This window comes from Heterodontus francisci, chromosome 12 (genome assembly GCF_036365525.1).
Source record: "Heterodontus francisci isolate sHetFra1 chromosome 12, sHetFra1.hap1, whole genome shotgun sequence".
NCBI classification, from domain to species: Eukaryota; Metazoa; Chordata; class Chondrichthyes; order Heterodontiformes; family Heterodontidae; genus Heterodontus; species Heterodontus francisci.
This window is the reverse complement of record NC_090382.1, coordinates 29,055,467-29,075,986: the sequence shown is the minus strand read 5'-3', so window position 1 is coordinate 29,075,986 and position 20,520 is coordinate 29,055,467. Positions and strand designations below refer to the sequence as shown.

General features: G+C 41.9%; 1 protein-coding gene across 1 annotated transcript in view; it reads left to right on the top strand.

The window, feature by feature from the left end:
• Window positions 1-1,186: 1,186 nt before the first annotated feature.
• Window positions 1,187-20,520, top strand: part of jakmip2 (janus kinase and microtubule interacting protein 2) — a 310,932-nt gene continuing 291,598 nt past the window's right edge. The window contains exon 1 of the mRNA XM_068042905.1: window positions 1,187-1,260. The gene's annotated coding sequence lies outside the window, so the exon portion shown is untranslated. The remainder of the gene's footprint in view (window positions 1,261-20,520) is intronic.

The following is a 20,520-nucleotide window of genomic DNA, read 5'->3' as shown; positions in this document are numbered from 1 at the left end:
GGGAATTTAACTAAGTATGTGAGAGAGAAAGGAATAGAAGGATATGCTGATAGGATTCAATGAAGTAGGGTGGGAGGAGGCTTGTGTGGCGCATAAAGACCAGCATAGCTCAGTTTGGCAAAAGGCCTGGTTCTACCTCTTTTATGTTTAACCAATTACAGATGTTTATCAATTAAAAGAGGTAATAACTGCTCCTCTTCTTAAACTAACAAACAAAAATTTAAAGAAAACTGAGTGCATCAAATTAAGATTATTTGCCGATTATCGATGAAACACTCCAGTCCTTCTGATGCTCACCAGTCGTGGAAGGACTCAAATGTACTGGTGGACACTGTGTGCTCCATCATCAGGGACACCCGGGTGGGACATAACTATGGAAGAGAAGCAGGCATTCGGGCCAAACAACCAACCCCCAACTGCCTGCTGTCTGGACCCGTTGTTGGCAACCTTGGCTAGGCCCAGGCGCGTCACATAAGGAGGTCCTCCAATTTTCCCATTCCCATCTGCATTGGATGGCCAAAGATTAGGAGTATGGGATTGAAATGCACCCAGAAATTGAGGAGCAACCCCTTCAAGTAGTGAAACAGAAGGTCTGTTTCTCTGCTGTACATTCTGTGCAATTCTATATAATACTAACATTCTATACAATACTAACATATCCACATTGAATTGCAGTCACACCTTAGACAGTAAAAGTATTTTTTTCAATAAAAGAGACACTCATGCAGAAATTACATGGAGCTTTTATTGTTGAAGAAAGTTCAGGGAATCAAAAATCAATTGAGTAAATATTACTTGAGGTGATTCTGAACTATCACTTACGTAAGCCAAGAGAATAACAATGACATATATTAAACTTTGTATTTGTTTAAAAAAACTAAGTTCAACATTGTAAAGAATATGAAAAAGGTACATAGTAAATTTTTGTTTAATTCACATCCACAAAGAAAAACTGTCACTTTAAGAACACGGATGCTTGAATCTCTTGTAGGTCTTTAGTCTCTCTTTACTGGTACTATCTGCTTTCAGGTCCGATGATGGTAGCCTCTGCAGCCTTCCTTTGTCTTTGCTGTGATGATAACACTCCTGCAATGAGAGGAGGGAGAACCTAGCTGTATCCGAGGCTATCAATGAGCTCATTCTCTCCGGAGAGGGTGGGTTCATTAGCATCACCAGAAAGCCCAGCTGCTGCTGATCTGAGAAGGCAATGTGTTTAGATCTAAGCTTTCCAGGCCTTTATCTTCAGTGGACATACACATGGTGAGTTTTTTTTTCATTTCCTATATTCTCAGAGAACAAGATTTTAACTGCTGGATATTTTTTCTCCCATAAACATAATTAAGGAGAACTGGGTGGCTGTGTAGGGGCTTGTAGGAGCAATGAATTAGTAGTGAGTCATTATGCATAGTGCCCTGTAAATTTATCTTGACTCCTGCTGCAGTCATAATTTTTCTTTTTTTCATTGAAATGTAGAGCCATCTTTAGGGTAAAGACAAGAAAATAATGTCAATCTGTCTGCTTTTTTCTACTAATGCCAATATATCTGTGACAGTACTGTATCTGAAACAGCTGATGGTGGGGCTGGGCCTATAGTGCAAACAGCAATGGTGAGAAATGCAGATCTCGGCAGAGAAACAAATTCTGAGTGCATCGGGTTTGTGGTGTGTCTCACTAAGAATTGTCTTTATTTGTAATTTTGAGGATTCCATGTGATTGTTTTTTAAGTTTGAGATGCAGGACTGCGACTGGGCCTGGATTGTTTTTTTCCTTTTGAGTGAAATGTCGATGGTGATATTAATGCAGGGTTGTGTTGAACTCCCATTTAAAAATTGTAGCCCATCACACAAATGGGGTTCATTATTAATTTACAGCTATGTAACTCTTTGAGCACTGAGTAATTTGTCACTTGTATAAAAAAATGAATGTGCTTTTTTTCTAATTCCTCTATAGCAATGTCAGTGTATAAAATGCCTGCAGCTGAATATTATAAAGTGAGATTCAAAAAATGCTGATAAGTACAGAACTGTTCTAATATACTTAATTGTAGCTTCCAAAATAAATGTGCAAATGCAAGCTGTAACCTTTATTGTTTTTGAAAAAAGAATTAGCATCTTATATTGCTGCCTAGTTTTAAATGGTCATGTTTCCGAGCAAATAGTCCTTTTGTACTCAGGTCAGTAGATGAACATTTTAATGTATTAAATATTCAGTCTTGCAGTAACTCATAATTAGCTGTCATTCATTATTCAGGTATTCTCAAGATGAAACTGCCTGTTAACTTGTCCCCAATAAGAATGTAAGAAAGATATTTTTTAAGTTAAGAATGAGAAATGTGGACTCGAGCATGGCAGCAGATTAAATGATGGATCCATAATGGATCTCTGCTTAGATATTTCGGGGTGTCATGTGACCTTGAACTCTGTTTTATTGTACCGTGGTAATGTGTTTAATTACTTTTAGTCACTGCCTCCGTTTCTCTAACATCGCCCAGTTTCGGTGCATTTAAGATAAGGTCAGATTGCACTGCTCCTAAACCATGATTCATATAGACCTCTAGGCTGAGATTATGGTTCATATCATCTGGGCTAGGTTCATGGAAGATGGTTTATAATTGTAGATATGGAAATTAGAACCATTTCATGATTGTTGGGGATGGGGGTCTCGAGAGATTCACGACCCACTGAAAATATTGCCTGAAGTAGATCAGTATAGATATTACACAGAATTAAATCACTCAGTACAAAATGCAACCAGGAAGGATAATAAATACACTGGCCAGGAAAGGGCACAAATCAGTATGGGTCTTATACGGTGTGTATGTTTCAGATAGCATGCTAACTAACTGGTTTAAAGTTATATTTTAGATGTGCTTGCTATTTCTGTTAAAAGGGGATCATTTACATGGAAAGACTTTGGCAAGTCATTTTTTTTTGTTAAACACAACACAACAGTTGAATATTGTCATTAAGCCACTTCAATGTGATGTAATTCTGATGAAAATCTCTTTCTCTTCCCTTGTGACTCCCTGAAATAAAATCAGGCACCTTATCAACTATTTATTTAGTACAAGGCAAGCTGATTTAAACATGTTGGTAATATATGCACATGTTCCTTCACTTTTCCATCCCTGTCATTTTCCTCCTCTTCAGACATTAGTAGCTCACAGTGGGGAATGTTTCCATGGGCAACACGATTGTGTTTGAGCCTGAACATTGAAGATTGATCAATCGATGGCCTAATTAGCTGTCGAGGCTGTCATACTTGAGCCTGACCCTGCCCTCACCCAGCATTCAGACATGCCCATGATAAGTGGCTCTCAGATTGTTAGCTGGAGACGTTTTTCTATTCGTTCGTGGGATGTGGGCATCGTTGGCTAGGCCAGCATTTATTGCCCATCCCTAATTACCCTTGAGAAGGTGGTGGTGAGCTGCCTTCTTGAACCACTGCAGTTTTTGGGATGCAGAGTGGCCTGTCCGGTGTCATGCCTTTTCTTAGACTGCATAGTGGTTTGGTACAACTGAGTGGCTTGCTAGGCCATTTCAGAGGGCATTTAAGAATCAACCACTTTGCTGTGGGTCTGGAGTCACATGTAGGCCAGACCAAGTAAGGACGGCAGATTTCCTTCCCTAAGGGGCTTTAGTGAACCTGATGGTTTTTACAATCGACAGTGGTTTCGTGGTCACAATTAAACTAGCTTTTAATTCCAGATTTATTAATGGAATTCAAATTTCACTATCTGCCATGGTGGGATTTCAACCCATGTCCCCAGAGCATTAGCCTGGGCATCTGGATGACTAGTCCAGTGACATTACTATAATGCCACCCCTAAACGTTGGCTGGAATTTTTCCAAAATGTAGGTAGTCCCGCCAGCGGGTCTAAAGTGGGACCTGAGCCTGCACAGGCATGCGGTGGGAACCTTGGCGGCATTTTATCACAGCCTGTCTCCAGAGGGCTAGTAAAATCCAGCCCTGTGCCCTGGTTGTGTCTCTTTCCCAATTGCCCAGCTTGTAGGCCAATTATAACACCCCACTACCAGCCTAGTTGGTGCAGGGTAGAGGATCTCCCTCATCTGTCTGGCTCACCATTACAGCAGTGTATTTACCCAGGAAGCTATGTGGACAGGGCCACACTTTAAAAGTAATGGTTGTCTCATGGTTGTAAATATGCTGTTAATTTGTTTTTCACATTATTACATTTATATATCATCTGCTTTTGCCTTGGCTGGTAGATGTGGATTATACATCTTTCTACAATCTCTACACTGTATGTAAACAGCTTGATGCTGTAAATTCAAACCTTGCATGTGGGTTATTGCAGCTTTAAGAGGCCTACTTCTATCAGATGATTTTGCAAGGACTTAAAATGGGTGCTTGTCAACCCATTTTTACTGCATTGTGAAGTTGCATTGATTTTTAGAATAAACTCAGCACAGGAATTATTACTGAGTGACACAATCTTCATTTCAGATCTTTCAATGTTATTAGTTCTTTCGATATATTTGATGCTGTAAAGTTGTTAATAAACGTAATTCCCTTCAACTGTGGTTGTTATGATCTGCAATCCACTGTCTGAAATGATGTTAGAATCAGGTTTTAAAGTAATTTTCAAATGAAATTGGGATCCATATACTTGAAAAGGTAAAATATGAAGGGTTATAGGAAAGGAGCAAGGGAATTGGACGAATTAGAAAGCTCTTTCAAAGAGCTGGCATTGGTACAATGGGCTGAATGGCCTCCTTCTGTGCTGCATGATTCCTTGTTTCCTGTAAGACAGCTCCTGTTTGCAGGAATTTCTGATACAATGATGATGCCTCATTAAGCTGTAGTGTTCCTTTCCCGTTATATCCATATTAATTTTAAATGAGATTTTGTATGGTTAAAATCTACTTACAAGCATCCATGACCATGGCTGAATATAGGTCAGAGGAAGTCTTGAGAAAACTGTACAGTGCTCTGGTCAAATCATGTCCAGTGCTGGTCATCAAGACTGGGTCTCTGAGTTACAAGGAAAGGCTGGAGAGACTTTGGATTTTTAGTCTGCAAGATGATCTTATCAGAGATGTATGGAGAGGGTAAGTCTGGATTATTACATTAAATTAAAATAAATTTTGGGAATATGATGAGGGAGACATAGGTTTAAAGTGCGAAAAGGTAAATTTAGGACTGATAACAGAAAGTTCTTCACACAAAGAACTTGTCAACACTTGGAGTGCACTTTCCTGGGAGAGCAGTAGAGGCATTTAAGAAACAACTCGATGTTACAATGGAAGGGACTGTCGGGTTCTTTTGGAGGGGTATAGTAATATAGGCTAAATAGTCTTTCTCATCCATGATTATCTTGTGATCCTATGAACTTCATAAAATTTACACTTAAATTACAAGGGGATCATGCATGTGTGTTAAATGAGAAGTAATAAAATTGGAAGACAGACAGGGAGGACCCATGTTATATCCCCACCTGTGTTGTGTTGTTAGTCTCAGTTAGGGTGCTGAAAAGTTCACTATAATTGCTTTCAATAGCTTTTTAAATTTATTCTTGGGATGTAGGCATCACTGCCATTTATTGCCCTTGAGAAGGTGACTTGCTTGATCACTTCAGATCAGAGGGCAGATAAATCTAAGCTATGTTGGTATGCAACTGGCCACTCCAGAGGCCAGACAGATTTCACTTCCTAAAGGTCTTTAGTGATCCAGTTGGGTTTTTATGACAATCTGGCAACTTCACGGTCAACTTTTCTGATATCAACTTTCCTCTATGTCCAGATTTTAAAAAAAACGGAATTCAAATTTACTAATTCCCATGGTGAGATTTGAGTTCAGGTTCTACAGGTCTCTAGATTATCAATCCAGCAACATAACCATTATGCTCTACATATTTCATCTTGTTGCCACAATTGAATAGGATAACCAGCCAAGATTCCCACAACCTGATCAAGTCTGCATGTGTGAGCTCCTGGGGTGAGCACAGGGTTGGATTTAACTGTGGTTTCCCCTGCAGTTAATGTTGAGCTCACCCATGAAGAAAGACCATTAGGCTGGAGGGGAGTCTGATAGTGTTAGAACAAACCACAGCAAGGGGTGTGACACATGCCTTTAGGAAGGTGGTGACGACAACCTGGTAGTGGTTCAGAAAGTTAGCAGACAGTCCCTGATGCCTTGAGTCCCAAGAACAAAAACTGAGTGGTTAATGAACATCAGGACACACTCAGCGCCTCCACTGGCAGAAGGATGTAATTACAACATGGTTGTTTACATCGGCAGTTTCCATTATCAATATGGAATTTATAATGAAATAAATCTAGAATGTATGACTTTAAAATGGGGGCTGAATTATGTCAGTACGCCCTGGCAAATTATTCCCACTCACTCATTGCCTTTCACCTGAAAGGCCTGTTAAAGCAAGCAAGTCCAGTAGGGTTAAAGCAAGCAAGTCCAGTAGACAGGCCGGGCAGGGGCAGGACAGGGAGTGTGGAAGGTCTGGTAGGCTAAACTGCATTTACTTTAATGCAAGAAGCCTTATAGGTAAAGCAGATGAACTCAGAGCATGGATCAGTACCTAGGATTGTGATATTATAGCTATTACGGAAACGTGGTTGAGGGATGGGCAGGACTGGCAGCTCAATGTTCTGGGATGCCGATGCTTCCAGCGTGCCAGAGGTGGAGGTAAGAGAGGAGGGGCAGTTACACTATTGATTAGGGAGAACATCACGGCAGTACTTAGAGAGGATATCTCGGGTCTAACGTCCAGCGAGGCCAAATGGGTACAACAGTGAAATAAGAAAGGGGTGATCACTTTGATGGGATTATACTACAAGCCCCCCAATAGTCAGAGAGAATTGGAGGAGCATATATGTAGGGAAATCACAGATAGGTGTAGAAATTATAGGGTTGTAATAGTAGGTGATTTTAACTTCCCTAATATTGACTGGGACTGCCTTATTTCTAAGGGATCAGATTTGGAAGAATTTGTTAAGTGTGTCCAGGATAGTTTTCTGAAGCAGTATGTGGATGGCCCTACGAGAGAAGGGGCTACACTCGACCTCCTTTTAGGAAATGAGGCTGGGCAGGTGGTTGACGTGTCAGTGGGGAGCACTTTGGGACCAGTTACCATAACTCTATTAGCTTCAAGATAGTTATGGAAAAGGATAGGACTGGTCCTCAGGTTGAAGTCCTAAATTGGGGAAAGGCTTTCGATGGCATCAGACAGGAACTCTCAAAAGTTGAATGGGAGAGGCTGTTTACAGGTAAAGGGACATCTGGCAAGTGGGAGGCTTTTAAAACGGAGATAGGAAGAGTTCAGGGCCGGCATGTTCCTGTTAGATGGAAGGGCAAGGCTGGCAGGTTTAGGGAACCTTGGTTCACGAGGAATATTGAGGGTCTGGTCAGGGCATAGGAGGCATATGTCAGGTATAGGCAGCTGAAATCAAGCGAGTCCCTCGAGGAGTATAGGGGATGTAGGAGTACACTTAAGAAGGAAATTAGAAGGGTGAAAATGGGCCATGAGATTTCCCTGGCAGATAAGATAAAGGAGAATCCTAAAAGATTCTATAAGTATATTAAGAGTAAAAGGGTAGCTAGGGAGAGAATAGGTCCCCTGAAGGATCAGTGTGGTAATCTATGTGTGGAGCCACGGGAAATGTGTGAGGTTGTAAATGAATACTTCTCATCTGTATTTACCGTGGAGAAGGTCATGGAAGCTAATGAGTTCAAGGGAGGGAACAGCGATATCCTGGAGCATATCAACTTTACAAAGGAGGAGGTGTTGGAGGTTTTGAAGCACTTAAAGGTGGATAAATCCCCAGGGCCTGACCAGGTGTATCCTAGGATGCTATGGGAAGCAAGGGTGGAGATTGCTGGGGCCCTGGCAGAGATTTTTGTATCATCGTTAGCCACGGGTGAGGTACCGGAAGACTGGAGGATAGCTAATGTTGTGTCTTTATTTAAGAAGGGCAGCTGGGATAAGCCAGGGAACTACAGGCCGGTGAGCCTTACATCGGTGGTGGGAAAGTTATTGGAAGGGATTCTGAGAGACAGGATTTATATGCATTTGGAAGGGCAAGGTCTGATTAGGGATAGTCAGCATGGCTTTGTGCATGGGAAATCATGTCTCACGAATTTGATTGAGTTTTTCAAGGAGGTGTCCAAGAGTATTGAGAAGGGCAGGGCAATGGACGTTGTCTACATGGACTTTAGCAAGGCCTTTGACAAGGTCCCGCATGGTAGGCTGGTCCAGAAGGTTCGAACACATGGGATCCAGTGTGAGCTAGCCAATTGGATACAAAAGTGGCTTGGTGATAGGAGGCAGAGGGTGGTAGTGGAGGGTTGTTTTTCAGATTGGAGGCCGGTGACCAGTGGTGTGCCGCAGGGATTGGTGCTGGGCCCTCTGTTGTTTGTCATATATATTAATGACTTGGATGTGAATGTAGGGCAGCACAGTAGGGTGGCGCAGTGGTTAGACTCACAGCTTCAGTGACCCAGGTTCAGTTCTGGGTACTGCCTGTGTGGATTTTGCAAGTTCTCTCTGTGACCTCATGGGTTTTTTCCAGGTGCTCTGGTTTTCTCCCACATGCCAAAGACTTGCAGGTTAATAGGTAAATTGGCCATTGTAAATTGCCCCTAGTGTAGGTAGGTGGTATGAGAATTGAGGGTAGGTGGGGATGTGAGAGGGAAATGGGATTAATGTAGGATTAGTATAAAATGGGTGGTTGATGGTTGGCATGGACTTGTTGGGCCGAAAGGCCTGTTTCAGTGCTGTATCTCTCTTTGACCCTAGGGGGCATGATTAGTAAGTTTGCAGATGGCACCAAAATTGGTGGTGTTGTGGACAGTGAAGACGGTTATCTCAGGTTACAACAGGATATAGATCAACTGGGAAAGTGGGCAAGGGATTGGCAAATGGAATTTAACGCAGACAAGTGCGAAGTGATGCATTTTGGAAAGTTAAACCAGGGCAGGACATATACAGTGAATGGCAGGGCCCTGGGGAGTGTTGTTGAGCAGAGAGACCTTGGGGCGCAAGTACATAGTTCCCTGAAAATGGCAACACAGGTAGACAGGGTGGTGAAGAAGGTGTATGGCATGCTTGCCTTCATTGGCCGAGGCATTGAGTACAAGAATTGGGACGTCATGTTATAGTTGTACATAACATTGGTTAGGCCGCATTTGGAGTACTGTGTGCAGTTCTGGTTGCCGCACTACAGGAAAGATGTGATTAAGCTAGAAAGGGTGCAGAAAAGATTCACATGGATGTTGGCTGGTTTGGAGGGCTTGAGTTATAAAGAGAGATTGGATAGGCTGGGTCTGTTTTCCCTGGAGCGAAGGAGGCTGAGAGGGAACATCATAGAGGTATATAAAATTATGAGAGGCATAGATAGGGTAGATAGCCAGAGTCTGTTTCCCATGGTAGGGGTGACTAAAACTAGAGGGCATAGATTTAAGGTGAGAGGGAGGAGGTTTAATGGGGATCAAAGGGGTAAATGTTACACACAAAGAATAGTGGGTATCTGGAATGAGCTGCCTGAGATGGTGGAGGAGGCAGGAACAGTAGCGACATTTAAGAGGCATCTGGACAGGTACTTGAATGAGCAAGGCATAGGGGGATATGGAATTAATGCAGGCAGGTGGGATTAGTATAGATAGGCATTATGGTCGGCATGGACGCGGTGGGCCAAAGGACCTGTTTCTATACTGTACGGCTCTATGATTCTATGACTCTAAAACTCCTTTCGAATTGTCGTCTCATGTGCCAGGCCATAGGATATTTATATATCTTTTTAATAAACATTGTTTCTTATTTTTGTTACCCAGCAGATAGATTGATATAAAAAATAAACACAACACATGCTTATAAATAACCCCTTCACCCCAGAAATGCACAAGATCTGAAAAGAGGAAAAAAAAGAAAGACTTATATTTCTAAAGTGCCTTCATGACCATAGGATGTTGCAAAGCACTTCACAGCCAATGATGTACTTTTGGAGTGTAGTCACTGTTGAAGCGTAGAGAATGTGGCAGCTAATTTGAACACAGCAAGCTCTCACAAACAGCAATGTAATCATGGCCAGATGATCGATTTTTATGAAGTTGATTGAGGGCTGAATATTGGCCAAGAGACCAGAGTTAACTCCCCTGCTGTTGTTAGAAATAATGCCTTGGGATCTGGGAGGACAGATAGAGCCTCACTTTAACATCTCTTCCAAAAGACCAACACCTCTGACATTGCAACACTCCCTCAGTACTACACTGGAGTGTCAGCCTTGATTTTTGTGCTCAAGTCCTCGGGAGGAATTTTATGTTCTACACCCGTGGTGGGTTTGGAGGTGGTGAGAGCATAATATTGGTTGGGATGTTGGCAGGGTGGGGGCGATCCCCGCCACCTTCCCACCTCTAACAAAATTAAGTCCACCCCACCGCCAATTGAGCCCCTTAACTGGGCAATTAATGCCCAATTAAGTGTCTCGTACTGCCGCAATTAGCTGTGTGGTGGCCACTTAAGGGCCTTGATTGGCCTGGGGTGGGCGGGCCGCTTTTCGCCTCTGCTGCATTGTGTAAAGTGGTGGCGGAGGCGGGAGCGGGTCGAGAAGGGATCCCCCCTCCAAGCCTCCTGCTCCATTTTACGCCCCCCTGACCTTCCCACTCTTCGCGGGGGCGTAAAAGTCTGGCTTTAGCGTTTGAAGGAGGTACCTGACATCGGAAAGCGTAGGACAACTGAGAGCCACTCTCTTGCCCTTGCTACCAACAATCCCCTCCTCCGTGACCCCTCCCACCCTGGCCTACCTGTGGCCTGCATCCAGCAGTGCTCCTGGGTCTCGGATAGGTGCTCCACCGTCAGCAGCCACTGCCTCCACGGTGACACAGCTTAGTTAAAGAGTTGCTAGTCTGATTGGCTGACAGTTCTCAGAAGATGGGACTTCCATTGTCAGGGTCCTTGATCCCGTGGAAAGCCCGCTGTTGTTTACTTAAGCGCCTAATTGCCACTACATTCAGCAGGCCTCCCACATAAGAGCCAACATGGGGATCTTGTCGTTGCTTTATCCAGATGTTGAGACCCCCATTGCTAGGATAAAATCCCAGCCCTGGAGTGGGTTTTGAACCCACAACCTTCTGACTCAAACACATGTATGCTACCAACTGAGCCACAGCTGATATAAAGGGCAAACCTCTGGGTGAACCCTTCATGAGAACATATCAGGTCCGATGCCATATGACACATAATGATTCAGCTGATGATGGTAGTATATGATGTCACATTTTACATGGTGTCATTTTTGCAGGGAGAAACACTTGCAAGAGGGAACTTAATGTCAATTTTGCATCACCTTTGACCTTTCCAATTGTAATGCAATAGCGATGGTTGGATTTTCAATCTAAAAGGCAAACATGAAAATAAAACTCACTCGAAAATAATCCAAATTCCACTAAATACTGTAATATTAAGGGTATTTGTTTTTTTCCAGCAGTAGATTCTAACTAAATACACTGTTTGGCTATTGTGTATATTGTATAATGAATGAGCTCCAAAGTTGGTTTGAGGCAACATTCCTGCACATGCATCCTGAATGTAACAAGAAACTGAATGAGGAAAGAAATATAGTAATTCATTTATCCTATTATGATCTAGAGTCTGAATAGATGCATCAGTTCGCCTCTCTGTATTACTGTGTCTGTAACAGTGTTAGATAAATCTGAGTATCTTGAAAATGTCTCCAACTGCATATAATGGAAAATTAAGGTATAGTCTCTATTTTTGCCAGTTACATGTTACTTCTCATTCATTCTTATAAAAAGTGATGCTTTAATGCTGTATAACAGAGTATAGCAGGCGGGGTGGGAGAGGCTTTTCGGTGATGCCACAGTGGTAACAGTGATTAACATAGTAGGCATCTCCATGGCAAATCTGACTGTGTGTACATTTGATGGATTCTTTCTCACACATGGCCAGACAGTGATGAGAGGGCACCGAGAATAGAACCTGCAGTCACATAATGTTACAAAATGAAAGGTGTAGCTGTGAGGATTAGCCTGATAGCATAAATGAAGAGCAGAGGTTCAACCTTCAAGTCTTTTATTATGTATGGATCAGTGACGCATTCCACTGGGGATGGGGGATGGGAAAATCAACCAGTGTTCCTGCTCCTGACTGGAATATAATGAATGCTACTGGAATGTGTGCATTTGTGGATTTTAAGTGAGCTGAGCTTCATTGCAAAGCCTCCCATGGTCCAATAGTTTGCTGACACTTAGCTTAGATTCACGTATGCAGAATGGGAATTTGGGTGATAAAGGTACCAATGGTATCGGAAATCAGTGGAGCCATAACTAAAATTAATTCTGCACTGTCAGGAAAGGATATGATAAATGTACAGTGAATTACACAGGTTTATAGATTTCATTTTGAAGTTTTACAAACCCAATCTATTTACATTTTCATTGTACGGTTCTGCTAATAGAATTGAATTCGTTGGCATGGCCATACTTCTGCCAAGGGCAAAATGTTTTCAAGTGTTGTAATTTCTTTTTAAGACTCAGCCTCTGGAATTCAGTTGGCCAGAGGGGAAGTGAGCACAGACGGAGGAAACAAAGGGCCCTGCCACCAGTGACTGGTGGGCCTACTGGGTATACTCGCTGCCCTTCTCTTGCTTCCAGCCAGTTATTGTTGCTGACTCTTTTCTCTCCTGCGTTGTCTGGGAACACTAACCTGGGAGATTGGTGTTGGAAGAGGACACTTGTGATAGATTTCATTTCCCTTTGAAATTATGCAGTTCAGTATTTTAACTTTAACCAGTTATTGAAGAGAGGATTTAATTTGGATATAATCATCTCCTTTCCATATAAAAACATAAGAAATAGGAGCAGGAGTAGGCTATTCAGCCCCTCAACCTGCCCCACCATTCAATAAGATCATGGCTGATCTGCCCCAGACCTCAAACTCTTCTTTCGTGCCAGCTCCTCATGGCCCTCAACTCCCTGATATTTCAAAAATCTATCTACCTCCTCTTTAAATACTTTCAGTGAGCGAACCTCCACAACTCTCTGGGTTAGAGAATTCCAGACATTCACTACCCTCTGAGAGAAGAAATTCCTTCACATCTCAGTTTTAAATGAGTGTCCCCTTATTCTGTAACTATATCCCCTAGTTCGAGATTCCCCCACTAGTGGAAACATCTTCTCAACATCTACCCTGTCAAGCTCCCTCAGAATCTTGTGCATTTCAATAAGATCACCCCTCATTCTTCTAAACTCTAATGAACAAAGGCCTAACCTGTTTAGCTGCTCTTGATAAGTCAACCCCTTCATCCCAGGAATCAGCCTAGTGAATCTCTTTTGAACTGCCCCCAATGCCAGTATATCCTTTCTTAAATACGGGGATCAAAACTGTACCCAGTACTCCAGGTGTGGCTTCACCAACATCCTGTACAGTTGTAACAAGACTTCCCGATTTTTAAACTCCAACCCCCTAGCAATAAAGGCCAAAATTCCATTTGTCCTCTTAATTACTTGCTGCACCTGCAAGCTAACTTTTTGTGTTTCATGCACAATAACACCCAGATCCCTCTGTGCTGTACTGTTTTGGAGTCTCTCTCCATTTAAATAATAGTCTGCCTTTTGATTCTTCCTACCAAAGTGCATGACCTCACACTTTCCTACATTAAACTCCATCTGCTAAGTTTTTGCCCACTCACTCAACCTATGTATATCCCCTTGTAAATTCCTTATGTCCTTATCACAAAATGCACTCCCACCTATTTTTGTATCATCTGCAAATTTGGATATATTACACTCTGCCTCTTCCTCCACGTCATCAACATAGATAGTAAATAATTCCATAAGGACAGAAGAACTAGGAGCAGGAGTAGGCAATTCAGCCCCTCGAGCCTGCACCGCCATTCAATACGAACATGGCTGATCTCATCTTGGCCTTCAACTCCATTTTCCTGCCCGTTCTCCATAACCTTTTAACCCATTACTAATTAAAAATCTGTCTATTTCCTCTTTAAAATTACTCAATGTCCTGGCATCCACCGCACTCTGGGGTAGTGAATTCCAGACTCACGACCCTTTGAGAGAAGTAATTTCTCCTCATCTCTGTTTGAAATCTGCTACCCCTTATCCTAAAACTATGACCTCCCATTCTGGATTGCCACACCAGAGGAAACATCCTCTCTACGTCTACTTTGTCAATCCCCTTAATCATCTTATATATCTCAATTAGATCTCCTCTCATTCTTCTAAACTCAAGAGAGTAAAGGCCTAAACTTCACAATCTCTCTTCATAAGACAAACCCCTCATCTCTGGAATCAATCTAGTGAAACTCCTCTGAACTGCCTCCAATGCAACTACATCCCTCCTCAGGTAAGGAGACCAAAACTGTACACAATTCTCCAGGTGCGGTCTCACTAATGCCTTGTACCTTTGCAGCAACACTTTCCTACTATTATACTCTATTCCTTTAGCAATAAATGCCAAAATTCCATTTGCCTTCCTTATTACCTGCTGCACCTGCATATGAGTTTTCTGCGATTCATGCACGAGGACACCCAGATCCCTCTGCACTGAAGCATTCTGAAGTTTGTCTCCATTTAGATAATTTGCCTTTCTATTCTTCCGACCAAAATGGATAACCTCACACTTATCCACATTAAACTCCATCTGCCAAATTTTGGCCCATCCAGATTTCTAGAAGGCATTCGATAAGGTGCCACATTAAAGATTATTGCACAAGATCGGAGCTCACGGTATTGGGGGTAATGTATTAGGGTGGATTGAGGATTGGTTAACTCACAGAAGACAGAGAATCGGGATTAATATGGTTTAATTATCAATTTATGTTCCAAATTGAACAATATTAGTATACATTATCCATTTAGCATTTTTATTTTGGTATTAATCCATTCCTGACCCAGTTTTGAAACTGTGACACTGATCTAAAGTGTCAATATTATAAACTGCTTCTTAAACTTATTCCAAGTGAAAGCTAGACTGGCTTACTATGATATTGTGGTGGCACTTCAGCATTAAACAAATAAGCTCAAATATATCTTAGAATTTGAATGAGGGCATAGGATCGTCTTTCCTTGCACTGATCAGCATAATGCACCCACAGAGTACAGTGCCTGTTCAGGATAAGCTGTGGCCAATTTTCTGTCTCAGTCTATTAAGTTGGCATAGGCCCATCTCCTGTTGTAGCCTGGTACCAGAGAATCAGGAAGGAAAAGGAAGCACAGCTGCAGGTTGCTGACACTGAGGCCCCCGTCATTCCCTCTCTGTCTGAGAGAGATCCCAGTGCAAGCCCACTTTAGCGCATCTGAGGCTCATAGGAAGCCCTTTGACCTTACTGTGGGAAATGGGAGTGGCCCATGCTACTTCATTATTCTAGCAACAGCTATTACAGGTACAAGCCCAGTTTCACCCCTCCGGGGAAAGTGTGAATGTAAAGGATCAGAGATCAGGTCTAACAGGTCACTGCCACTGTTTCCTGGCCTTTTGAACCTGGGAAATGAGAAAATCAGCCATGTGATGGAAATTTTGGTTTAAGGATTGAGAGACTTTTGCTTTAAGACTTGAAAACAATACTGATTTCTTCAAAAACCATCTCTAATTATAATTAACCTCATGCCTTAAGCAGAATAACTAAGTGATAGCACGATATAAGAGAAAGGACTGAGCGGAGAACAGCCTCTCAGACCAGCATTCACACTCTTTCTCTATAACCAAACCATATTACAAGATATGTTCAGACCTCCAGGTACAAAGCAGTGATAATATTTTTTATTTTGCTTTTAACAATTATTAAAATGTAAACTATATCCTGTATAAAAATATTCCCATCTTATAGTGGGAGATGGGGACATTTCATTATTTTAACCTAATTTCCGCTATGATTTTCACTCTGCTCTCCCCTCATCTGGTTTCTACTTTCATCCCTCAATGTTTATTCTTTCTCTACACAGGCAAACAGAAAATATCTGAGATACAGAAGAAGAAAAAAATGCAGTCAGACATAAAAAATATTAAATATATTGTACTTTTATATAAGATTTAGGGGCAAAATGTTTGGTCGCACGCATAGATGCGTTCCTATTAACATCATTAAGGATCTCTTAGGACAATTACAGCCTCCATCAGAAAAGTAAAGTTGCTACAAAGAACTTTTTTCCCAACATTAGCTTTTATTTTCAGAGACTTTGATCTATGGGACCTGAGTGTTGCTAAGTCCATTGATAATTTTCACCCCTATCGTATTAGTTTCTGTTTCTAGGATGGAATTGGTGTGTCCATGTTTTTCATTGTTAGAAGGCAGTGTATAGAATTACTTTAATAGATAATGTAGCAGTAATGTTCATTCGCAAATTCAAATAAAAGCACCAAAACTTTGCAACAGGTGGAATTTTAGATTAGGGTGTCTCGGATGCTGTTTTCATATTTAAAAATTCATCTTGTTTGTAGCCAGAATGCAATCAAGCAAAGGATGGGTTAATTTTACATTCTTTTAAACAAAGGTCAAATTCCTGGGACATTGTGTATACCCTTGATTGAATCTCTTCCTTGCATTGTTTTGGTGACTGTACAGCATTTTGAGACAATGTTCTGGATCGTCTGTATTTTTAAAAAAAAATCATTCTTGCGATCTGGGCGCCACCAGCAGGGCAGGGATTTATTACTGATCCTGATGTGTCCTGAGAAGATGGTGGTGAGCCACCTTTGTGAACCACAGCAGTCGGTATGGTGAAGGTGCTCTTACAGTGCTGTTTGGAAGATCCAAGATTTTAACCGAGCGATAATGAAGGAATGCCAAGTATATGTACAGGTCTGGATGGTGTGTGACCGGGAGGGAAACTTGGAGGTGTTGATATTACCATCCACCTGCTGCCCTTGTCCTACTCGGTGTTAGAGGTCATGGGTTTGGCAGGTGCTGTTTTCCAATCAGACCTCATGTACAGCATTGTGGCAAATTTGTTTCACATTGGGCTGTCTGTTTGAGAATAAGATGTGGTTTTGCTGTATAAAAAAATGCTCCTCAATGACTCAGCCTTTGCAATACCCAGTGTTAACCTGCTCTTTGCTGAGTTGATTGACCTTGACCAACCAGTTACAGAGGAATAAAATCAGCCTCAACATCTCCCTGTTAAAAGGTAAGGGTTATGAGGGTTTCCACTCCTGATTGTTGGCAAGTGATCCCGCTAGGAAGTATGTGTGTATTTGTGCACGTGTGTGGACATAAAATAAGAATGGGATGAAGCGGAATATGATGCCCTGATTGGGAAGTTCTCAGTCTCACTCTTGTGCGAATCAGTTGGCATATAATGAGAATACTGTTACGACCAGGTGCCAAAGGGTTTAATTTAAACACACTGTGTTTTGAGCTTCCCCTTGGGGAATCCTTGTTCACCGCTTTCATATTATAAGGAAAAGAAATGAGCACACCAGGTTTTCTTAGGTTTAAAGAAGAAAAGTGAAATTTATTAAAACTTAAACTTGAACTCTAATTTGGTTAACGCCTTCAGATACATGCCGTGCCCCACACTAGCATGCATACGCGATACGTACATGCAAATAGAGACAGAAGAGAACAAAAGAAAAAATAAAGTAGGGAGGTTTGAGGCAAAATCAGAAGAGTTTCTTGTAACTGTGCTTTGAGCTCTCTGTAGTCCTTTTGTAGGTAGTTCTTGCTTTTTATTGGGGCCCAGTATTCTTCTTAAACCTTGTTCACTGTAGGAGACTTTTCTCTCTTGGGGATCCTGTGCCTTCAATGGTTTCCGAAGTTGGTGAGAGCGAGATGAGAGCAGACAGGAGAGGGGTCTTTTCCAGTCCAGGAGCAAACAGCTTTCTGAGTTTCAAACACTCTGTGGCAAGTTCAAATTCAAACAGCCAGTTAGTTATGTGACTAAATTGGTTTCACTGGGTCTTCTGTGTATTGGAGAAGCAGGGACTGGGTCCTTTGTGCACACTAGCAGACAGTTTTGGAACAAAAGGTCTTTCTGGCGTGGGGCCTGGCAATTCCTTGTGATCGGCCCTTTTCCCATTCCAGCAACATTTTAAAGTTTTTAATGTTCATAAGGGGAAATAGCGTGTGCCTCGTTCTTGGCTGGTGGGGGCCTGAATGACGGCACATATGAGGGATGTGCTAATTCCTGCCATTCAGGAGAAATTTTAAAACACGTTAGCTGGTTTAGACAATCATTGGCAATGGAAATTTTAGGAGGGATGACCAAAAGCTTTGTCAAAGAGGTGTTTTATGGAGGGTCTTAAATGAGAAGAGGGAGGTAGAGAGGAGAGGGGTTTAAGAGAGGGAATTCCAGATCATGGGGCCTAGGTGGCGAAAAGCGCAACCGCCAATGTTGAGGTGAAGGGAGGGAGCGACGCACATACACTAGAGGGGGAGGGGCTTGTAGGGCTGGAGGAGCTAACAGAGATAAGAATGGATGAGGCCATAGCAGGATTTAAATGTGGGACTGAGGATTTTAGATTTGAGGTACTAGGGGACCAGGAGCTAAAGTAGGTCAGCAAGGCTGGAGGGGATAATAGGATACGTGCAGCAAAATTTTGACTAAGCTGTCATTTATGAAAGATGCAGGCAAACGGTGAAATAATCATCTAAAGGAGAGAAAGGTGTGGATAAATATTTCAGCAGCTGATGGGCTGAGGTGGGACAGAGATGGATAATGTTGCAGAAATAAAAATTGGCATAAGCATGAAAGAAAATTGGGATTGGGAAAAGTATGGAATTTGTGATTATACATGTTCAATATTGGGGTCATTAGCTCTCCATCTATGCGCCAGGTGAAAATCGGTTCTCTCCACTGTTTGGTAGTCTCATTAGCAGAAGAGATGAGCAGAGATTGTATCGGTGAATTAATATCCTGAGGAAAGTGAAAAGAATTGTGTATGATGATACTGTAATTGATACCCCCTGCCCCTGCTTGTGTTGGGAATGCACTTCTGTAATTTAAAAATATTCCGTTCCATCCATTTCGTCTGCATCATTTTTAATGAATTTAAATGGTGCTGATAATGAACCTGTTTAACCACTGCAGTATCAAAGTTAGGGCACATCATTTAATTACAGTGGGAATAATAAATGCTATGCAAAATTGGCACAGGAGATGGAAGATAACACTCTCTTTGTCCTTAGCATCTTCCACTAACCATCAATTCATCCAGTTTCTATCATTTTACTGCCCAAATAGATTTTATATGTATTTTTTATACATCAATATAGGGCACATTTTATGCAACCGACAAAGCCTTACATGTAGCCAACAAGCATTGGAAAATTGCAGGATGGCAGAAATTTAAAAGAACAAAAAAATGCTGGAGGCAGACAACAGATTACTCAGCAGCAGGAAGAGGAAGAAAGGTTTAATGTTTTTTGAGGTGTGACCCTTCAACACAACATTGGCAAAACAGCAAAGCTTCTCAGAATGTAGATGATCGGATTGGAAGTGTCAAACACGAAGCATTAACTTTTCCTGCCTCTTTCAATTACTGAGCAATGTTCTCTACATTTTCTGTATTTTCTGTTTTGTTTGTTGCACATTTAGTGAATGTATACTGTTCTAATTGAAATCACGAATGATCTATGCCAAAGATTTGTATCAAATTGGATTATGAGCCATCCAAATTCTCCAGTATTTAGGATTACATCTAATCTTGTCATCTAATTTATCCAGAGGAACACGTGTATGACAGGTAGTGGATAAGTCCACTTGCATCATATTTATGTGCCTTTCTGAAATTCAATGTTGTTAAGTAGATTTAGAGACCTGCACCAGACCAGGGTTGTGCCCTTTCTGAACAATCTGAACAAGTGCCAGCTCTGATGATGGGACCAAGCCCAAACCATCTTATCTCTTCTCTACAGATGTTTCGTCTTTACAGACACTTCTGTTTCTGTTTCAGGTTTCCAGCATCTGCAATATTTTGCTTTTTGAACAAGTGCTATCCTTGTTTCATTTTATTTTGATGCAATTTGCTGATACAGTCCTTGAAAAAATTGTTTTAGTTAAATCCTTTCAAGAGCACCTACTTCCACCATTATAACATCACCCGTCTCCACCCCACCTCAGTTCATCTGCTGCTAAAACTCTCATTCATGCCTTTGTTACCTCAAGATGTGACTATTGCAATGCTCTCCTGGTCAGCTATTCACCTTGCAGCCTCTGTAAACTTTAGGTCATCAAAACTCTGCTGCTCATATTCTAACTCTCAACAAATTTCATTCACCTATAACCCCGTGCTCACTGACCTTTATTGTCTCTCGGTCATGCAACACCTCAATTTTAAAATTATCATCCATGGCTGGAATTTTACATTGGGCTAGAGGCCCACCCACTGGCAAAAAAAAAGTCGATGGCGAGCCTGGAAGCCACACTGTAATTTTCGTGGACCAGGCCCTTAATTGGCTTTGAGCAGGACTTCTGTCTGTCTGAGGAAGGAAGTCCCACCTACAAATAGGCCGGCAGCTCTTCAGTCTCAGCAGCGTCACTGCAAGCAGTGGCCACTGCTGGGACTACACCCAG